Here is a 9,441-nt window from a genome sequence, read left to right as displayed (position 1 = left end):
AGTCTTCATAAACAAATCGAAAACATAGCCAGGACGGTCTTCTTTTCTTTTGAACTGTTACATTAAACATTGCAATGTAATCTATTTCTTCATCAATTAACATAATGATCTTGAATAACATTTTTAATATTGTATATGCAATCACGTCATATTTACCAACAGAAAAATTGTCAGCTTAAGTGTATTAAAATTGTAAATCATGATACTTTAATTCAGTTCTATGTGATTTACAACTGTTTGCAGTGAGGAATTGTATATATATATATACATATTATGATATTGTATATAGAGCAGTTGAATCAATATCAATAAATTACGTGAGTTAGATTGACAATATATGATTCATGGTGAACATGCATGCCATCACAGTAATTAGCCCTAACAAGATAAATGAATACACTTACATTTAATGATATTATTTCAGCCTCATTAATAACCTCTGGATACAAAAAGTAGGATGTATTCATCAACTGCTTCATGTACGAGTCGTCAGAGCGAACAAACCGCATGTATTCCCTGCGAATCTCTTTCATTCTTTCGTCCATCTTTGATGTCAGAGAAAATAAGTAACCCAAACATTACATGTATGTATGTGACTATTTAATAATTTATACTGATATTTATTGTATTTGTCAATGTTCATAGCGTTGATCGTTATGCTATGTGTTCAATTTCATGTTGTAAGTGATGTCTCTACTAAATAGCAGTAGTGGAAATGAATGTATCTTAAAGGGGAACTAAATAGAGCCTATTTTGGTGTTTGTACTTATCAAGTTATGTATATTGATTATAAATTTGAAAAAAAAATTAAAAAAAATGGTTATCTTCAGAGTTATGATGATTTAAATATGAGTCACCATAAACCTGCGAAGGACTTCCGTTTGCACCATCTTGCCATCAAAAAACGCCCTCATGAGGTATAAACAGGTAAGGTAACCAAGCATGATGACGAAATGGTATCTGATTAAATATAAGCAACTTAGAGAGCCATAGTTGGCTGGACTGGTGAATTGACTTCTAGTCTAGGTTGTTTCGACTTTTACGTTAATGTTATTTACAAGCGTATCAACATACAAACATTATGGATGTGCGATTGATCGAGACAGGCATTTTGTTTTGTTTTTTGTCTAACTGTCTAATAAATGCTGTTTCCAGTACTGCACTGTGCGGAGTGCTAATTATTCAATTTAGTATAGATGCTGGAGTATGCAATCTTGAGTTCGTAGGGTGGTGGTGGAAACATTTTCGTCCATGTATTCACGGGGCTGCACTGGCAAATCATGGGACAAGTGTCACAGGAACACCAAGCAGATTGTTCACAGACTTCCATGTAATTTGAAATAAAACTATCATCCGAACAAGGGGCATCGTCGACGATATACTCTCATCACTCACACTGGACTGATCTGAATCTTCACAGTATACCGTACTTCCCTGATAGGCCCGGAGGCATGAACACGTAATGGAAAAGTAAGGGATGAGCTTGTACTCGCGGACCAACTCAGAAAAAATGATTTTGTTTTGGGGTTAAACACTGTAACCATCTTTCAAACAACGAAAAATTATCCAAAAAAGTTATTTGTTCACCACGCCGGGCTCGGGAAAATAATACTTATTTTTGAAAAAAAAGGCGTCATTGATTTGAACGACACTTACAATGAAGAAACAAACATGTTCATAAAAAAGCACACACATTTTATTACAATACGATTTACATACCATCTGAATTTACGGTGAAATAATGGGTAGAGTCTGTGAGGAAACAGTGGACGAAGGCATTTATCATTATCTTCGTTTTGGTATGTTTTCAATCGTACGCAAACTCTCGACGCAAAGCAATTTTCCACCATGAGGTTTTTCAGCACGATTTGACCTGGAACAACTTCCTTCGACATAACAGGTCATGTCTTTCATTAACCAATCAAAATGATGTGTCGTAATGATGAAATGTTCCGATTATTGACGATGATTTTTTAACGCAATGCGGAAGTGAATTACCGCTGTGTTAAAATGCAATCTGTAGCACTGATTGCAACGAAAAAAACGATGATTTTGTTCCCTAAAAACCGGCGATTCGCAATTTCCGAAATATAAATGACGGTTAATAGTAACCGTGGGTAAACTGAGTGTGGAGGAAGAATTTAAACACCTTTCTCGGTCGCCAACATGTCTCATCGTTCAACCCCTAGGCCTTTCATGATAGTCTCAAAGTAAACCATGCCCAATAACCAGGTACACGACTCAACGATCACATGTTTGGCTTTTCGACAGCTACTACTCAAAGAAATAGGGATTACTCCAGAATTGCAACATCGGGGTTCATCCTGAGTAAATGACAGAATAGAAAGCATGCGAACCACGTTGTGTACGTTCGCCATGCACTCTGAAATTAATGCGAGTTTTCTCATAAAACTAAAAGCATGAACCAAACTACCATGCCATTCACGATTATTATGAAATGAAACACACCTTTTACACGCATATTATAATCGTGAATGCTCTCAACTCGATAAATACCAAGTAAAAATATAGGGATGGGCTTCATACTCGAGAGGGACTTACGATCGGAGAAGTACGGTACTTTAACGCAATTGGGCTTTCACTCTCAGAATACTGTGGTTCAAACGCATAAGGCTCTATCCCAAATTTTAAAAAGCACATTGTGCATATAAAAGTTGAGTTTATACTAGTAGTACACAATGCTTGGCAGCATGAACGGCTATGTACAATGGCGTATACGAATGTGATCAGATACTAAAACGTCATAGCTTTGAAAAGTACCCGGATGTTAAATATGTTCGTTCGTTATTTATTCCCCTCCATGAATGACCTCCATGGCGTTTAATTGCAAGCACTTCAAATGTCTATCCAAGCTACAGTTATAATTAAAACAAAATTAAACCACTGCAATATTATTTCGAATACAGTTTAGAATATACACAACTATAAATTAAGACCACATTTAGGTTCGCTTTAAGGATTTGAAGAAAATTACAGAAATCAATTGCACCTGATAACTTGCCAGGTGATTATTATGCAGAGTTATTACTTGTTTACCTTCACATTGTTATTAATTTTGCATAATATTTGCTTAAGCAATACAATAGTTATGTTACACAGCAATCCAACTACAACACTATATTCATGACTAATACAACGTGGCGCACACATAATGCGATGTTGTAATTAGATACCATCAAACTTTGCTTGCATTGTCAGAGGCGGCGGCACGAAATGTTGCATGGGGTGGGGTGGGGTCTGCACATCAGACTTACGCCAAGGCTGCAGGTCCGGGGGCATGCTCCCCCTTGAAAATTTGGAAATATAGACCTCTGAAACGCTATTTCCTGCATTTTGAGGGGGAAATGTTGCTAACAGAAATAGTTTCAGTTCTATTTTGGAGGGGCGACCACTCCAAATATCAGTTGACATTACGAATTTTGTCTAATACACAGAAACTAACGCCATTTCCTATACTACCTAACTCCTTGACTAGTCAAGTTCAAAGGCGCTGCACATAATTATAGTATATATTCGAAGTATACGCACAGTAAACTTGCTGTCGAGTAAAGAGCATAGTAATAATGACTAGGCAATCAAGGGCGTTGTTCCACATTCACTCAGTTCACCCACAAATGCACATGATATATGGTATTTGGTTTTGATAAAATGTTACCACGTCAACATAGACATTAGTGACACAGTTGATATACTCTGCAACAAAATTCAAGTTTTGGAATTGAACATAATGGGTTCACGACCCTCAGCAAATACATATTCGTCCACAATAAGTCTTTTCCATACATTTTAGACTTGTATACACGTTTGCATGACTCACTTGTTCCATAGTGTTTCACAACTGTGATTAGAGAGAAGAATAAACACTAGATAAAAAGAGGTAAACTTGTTATTTAGTTGTAAATTAATGGCAAATTAATCCTCGCTTTCTCGCCCTTGTTAAATTGTAGCCAGGTGCTGTTTAGCCCGCTCTGTGTCATCAGTTTGACAGGTAGGGTATGCCGTGTCAAAAGGTCACGGAAATGTAACAACATTATCAAATGAGATTACAGTTTGTATTGCAGCTTGTAACTATGCATTTTGATTGGGCCGTAGTTATGGCGATTGGTGGACATCCTAGTAGTGTTTTGAACCAGGACAGAGGAGATGGATTAACTCTATGTACCAATCTTTAAAACACTTCCGCTAGAAAGGATCCCAAAGAGTTCTCTTAGTACAGTCTTGGGACGGTCAACGTGACAGATAGATCCCGTTTGGATATAAGTTGCCCTGCATACCACATATTGTTTATTATTAAAATGAAACTATATTCTCTGCGTCGTGGTGAATTATTCAAATCATCTTTCCCTGTCCTCAATCTGGAGTCTAGACAAAGGTGATATATTTTCACGAAACTATTGAGACAGCTACGCTACCGTTGGACTAAAAACACACTGGCATGGTGTATAGTTTTCCCAGTCAAATAATTTGTCATACAAACTCACAGAATTGTGCAATGTTTAATTAAACAAACGTTTGAAGTCCCCTTACTTGATATGTTTACATTCTGTTAAATAATAAAACTTACTTACCCTGGTTCTTGCTTGGGATATGATGTTAAACTCGGGCCGCCAACAAGACAATTGTGTTTTCAAAACACACAGACTCCTTCTCCGAGTTCTGTGCTGTGAGTCCTGATTATATAGAGAGATAAAACAACCTGAGATAAAATGTCGAGGCTGTGGGTCGATACATTTTCTTTCGTGTTTAGGAATTTATATCCAAGAAGAGTCCAATTACGAAGGTAATGATATACAGACCCAAACTATTTCTAAAAAAATAGTTTGGGGTAGAAATTGGGAAAAGTCATACTTGTAGAAACATGTATCAACAATCTAGCATAAATTACATACATGGAGAGGGGAACATAGCCCTAGTTTGCAAATGGAATATGCCATAAATTCAGCTAATACATTTGTTCCATTGCACAATTGGTTGTCAAGGATATACATAGACTTTGTTCTCATACAATACACAAAGTGGGGCAGGTAAGTGCTATACTGAGGTTTTAGATAATGAGCGTAAAATAGCCCTACAAGCCAATATCCACATCCATTGCTCGTCCAGTGGCTGTATCTGATCGCGCCTCCTTGGATACGAGTTCACCCTCCTCCCCCTCTTTAGTGATTTTTTTCTTAGTACTGCAACACCTCGTGAGGGTGCCATTTAAATGCACGTGAACACAGACATTTATAAATGCTAGTATAGGTTTGACAACTCCAATGGAACCGAGCAGCACTAGGTAGATTTTAAACTATCAATGCCCCGTGTGACAGAGTTGACAATTTTATATAGTTTTATTAATTAATTATAGAGAATCAACCTGTCTCTTTCACAACATTTAATCGAATCTGTTTGTATTCACCCCATTTGTTCAGTATTATTTGATTGTTATCATTTTTGCCATGATAAGTGTCTCTTGAAAAAGTATACTCCATATTCCGCCACGCTATGTGGCTATACAGGTATGTGAAATACTCTTTGTATATTGTAACAGGACTGGTAGAGAGAAGTCAGATTGAAGATGGAATAGTCCCCGTCTGTGCTGACACTACTAAATACTCATTGCGTGATAATTAGTTAGTATACAAGTCAAGCACTGTCGGATTACTATTGGATCCTTGCAGTGCATTGTCCGGTAAAACTTGGCTTAACGTTTCTACAGATTATGTTTATTTGCATATGCTTGTTTTAAAATTCTTTATATAAACTAGCTTCCACTGATCTGTGCTAAATTGGCAGACAGTAATGTGTTGACACTGACTTGTAGTATTTTTCTTTTATTGGGAGATTTCAATAAAATGCCATGTGCAATATTAACACAGTACTGTTTTGAATCTGGCTGTTAATAACATATCCAATGAGTGAAAATTTGCAAAAAATGGTCCGTTTAACCATTGGCATCTATAGTAGATTCCAGTTACTGTTGCCATACTGAATACAAATATAGAAATTGTTCAGCCAACATGCTGATTGATACTTGTGACATGCTAATGACGTTTTTCTAATATGATTTGGCAATTTATAGATTACAGCAGTCACAGTCGTAATCTTTATCTAGTGGTTCTACTAAAGAACATAAAACGCATTTGTATTTTACGATCTGAATTTATTATCTTCATTAATCTGCTCAGAATATCGATAAATATTTGATGTACTTAAAATATGCCCACAGTTTGGCTCACACGTTTGCAAAGTTTATATTTTCTGTTTGAATTTTGTCAAGTAAAATCAAACATTAACTTGTATTAGTACCTTGTAGTTCAATTTAATTTAATTTTCGGGAAATGCAAACACATCATTATGTGGAGTTTTCTTGCGAGTGTGGAAATGTACATCACGTATCTGTGATCGAAAATACCATTTGATCAATATCAAATCAAATCAATGCCATTTCTTCTCACATCATATGTGACCGAAATGTTGTGTTTTATACGTGTACAAGTAGGTGTTTTATTTTTTTGACCCGTCGGTAAGGTCAGATAAACGCACTAATTTATCACATTATCACAATATGACGTGTCACATACATTGAATAAACGCCGTGTCGAGTACGCTGTAAACAACTGCAATGAACAAAGGTCAGATAATGTTTTGGTTCTTTCTATAGCGGACGTATACTATCGGTGAAAGCAATATTTCTTTGTGTGTTTGGTTATACAGTCTTTCACAATTTATTGACGTGCGAATATAGATAACAAATAACAGCGACCTTACAATTTTGCTCCACTATGTCACATTACTTAGTAAAAAATGTATATTGTGGGCAACTGGTTTTAACGCTTTCATTACGTTGATAACTCTTGAATGTGTTTGCACTCATATATATTTATAATCTACATTAATTTCAGTTACCAAGTAAAAATGTAACTACACATATCTGAACAATGATATTGTCGGCATATTTGAAAAGCGGAAATAGAAATGAAGTTTGGACCTTACTCAGAATTGGTCACTATCTTTCAAGCTGACTGTGGCCCAGGTAAAAAAAAGTTGTTAATTGTATAATTAATCTTACTCTGAATAGTCACTACCCTTCAAACCAATTGTATTCTGTTGAGTCAATATCTATCAAAAGTGCACCTCCAGTGGCAGCGCAATTTTATATACTAATGTTCTCCGTGTTCCAGTTTATGTTTTACAGAAAAGGAGGCGCGCTATCGTCCCAATTGAAAGAACTACAATATTAAATCGAAACCTGATTAGATGTTAATGACAGCAATTTACACATATATTCATGTCTGAATTGATAACTATGTTTGTACTCATATACATGTATAATAAAAAACAACAGTTTTTTTTTTATATTGCACATTGATTTCAGTTTTTAGTTACCAAGTGAAAAGTAACTGTACTCGCATATTTCTGAACAATGATAATGTCGGCATATTTGAAAAGCAGAAATAAAAAAAATTTGGCTCAGGTACAAATAAGTTGTAAATTGTATAACTTTACTCTGAATGGTCACAACTCTTAAAACCAACTGTGCTTCTATTGCAGGTTTTCATCTTTTTTCATCATTTGTTGGAAATCTTCTTTCATTTATGTCACCTCTCCCGACAGTTTCAAAGTATGATCAATAATTTGGGTACTTTCTAATTTTTTCACATGTCCCCCGCAAATGCTTCACTACAAAAACATAAGTGGTTGCAGAACAAATTATAGAGATAATGTCAATATCTACCAAAAGTGCGCCTCCAGTGGCGGGTCAATTTTTATATACTCGCTGTGTTCTAGTTTATGTTTTACAGAAAGGGAGGCGTGCTGTCGTTCCAACTACTGCACTATAGCCATCATGTGACAAATACGAAGTAGTCAAGGCGGAATAAGATTTTGAAATAACACACTACCAGAATTTGGGATGGAGAATTTTGTATGACATTGAGAGTAGAAACTGACCCATATTCATATACTACCAAACTCCTTGTCAAGTCCAAGGCCACTGCAAATCACATTTGAAAATCTCCCAGAAGAAGCATACTTGTACTTGCGTATGGAGCAATTTCACCAAGCAGAATGACCCCATAGCACTGGAGTTAAATGCGGTCATTACTAGAGGTGGGTTTCTTTGTATAATCCACGGCAGCTAACAACTGTGTGGGTGTTGTGTCTAGAAGTTTGAGTGAGGCACGTGATACTTGTACAACATTGTGTTCATGGCGATAGATTTAATTATATGTCTACTTGACAGCGTATTTGTCTTAAAGGGCGGTAGTCGTCGCACCGCGTCTTGTTCGATATGGGACTCATAGCGACGTATACAACGCGTGTAAAATATATTGTTTATTTACATGATATTCGAACACGCGCTGCGCGACGACCACCGCGCCTTAACTTTCTGATCTTTTCGTTACTCGTTAACTACAATATTTAAAGAAAGAAAACATTCACCTACATTCAAATGAGTGCCTTTTATAATACTTATAACATTTGATACTTTTAAAATTACATAGTACTATACAATCCTGGATCAAGGGTGTTACCAAGATATTCACAGTTATAATCAGCATATGTAAGGCCAAGTACACTAGCCGTTTGAGGGAGTTTAGTTTTATGCTAGACTATTTCGTCCCATATTATGGCTAATATTTGTAATCCCATATAGTTATAAACAACAAAAACACAGAAACATCTTGCGAATGCTTATTATCACGTATTACACGTAGTGATGTGCCTGAAATAAGTAACGATGTGACTGCAACACGTAATGATGTATCTACAACACGCGGGGATATATCCGCGGTACATAATGATAAAACTACATCATGTCATGACGTACCTGCGACACGTAATGGGTTACGTTGTGGTGTATCTGCGACACGTGATGGGTTACGTTATGGTGTTCCTGCGACACGTAATGGGTTACATTATGGTGTATCTGTCACACGTTATGGTGTATCTGTGACACGTAATGGGTTACGTTATGGTGTATCTGCGACACGTAATGGGTTACGTTATGGTGTATCTGCGACACGTAATGGCTTACGTTGTGGTGTATCTGCGACACGTAATGTGTTACGTTATGGTGTATCTGTCACACGAAATGTGTTACGTTATGGTGTATCGGTGACACGTAATGGGTTACGTTGTGGTGTATCTGTGACACGTAATGGCTTACGGTGTGGTGTATCTGCGACACGTAATGGGTAACGTTATGGTGTATCTGTGACACGAAATGTGTTACGTTATGGTGTATCGGTGACACATAATGTGTTACGTTGTGGTGTATCTGCGACACGTAATGGGTTACGTTATGGTGTATCTGCGACACGTGATGGGTTACGTTATGGTGTTCCTGCGACACGTAATGGGTTACATTATGGTGTATCTGCGACACGTAATGGGTTACGTTATGGTGTATCTGCGACACGTAATGGGTTACGT

At 36.7% G+C, this 9,441-nt stretch overlaps 1 long non-coding RNA gene across 1 annotated transcript; it reads right to left on the bottom strand.

The window, feature by feature from the left end:
- Positions 1-404: 404 nt before the first annotated feature.
- LOC102802292 (uncharacterized) lies at positions 405-4,686 on the bottom strand. Its single transcript, XR_014929209.1, has 2 exons — positions 4,590-4,686; positions 405-545 (listed from the first exon to the last, which is right to left on the bottom strand). It is a non-coding gene; the product is annotated as an uncharacterized LOC102802292 (long non-coding RNA).
- Positions 4,687-9,441: the final 4,755 nt, after the last annotated feature.

This window comes from Saccoglossus kowalevskii, chromosome 4, assembly GCF_978046115.1.
Source record: "Saccoglossus kowalevskii chromosome 4, keSacKowa6.1, whole genome shotgun sequence".
Classification (NCBI taxonomy): domain Eukaryota; kingdom Metazoa; phylum Hemichordata; class Enteropneusta; family Harrimaniidae; genus Saccoglossus; species Saccoglossus kowalevskii.
The sequence above is the reverse complement of the archived record's forward strand: the minus strand, read 5'-3'. Positions and strand labels throughout refer to the sequence as shown.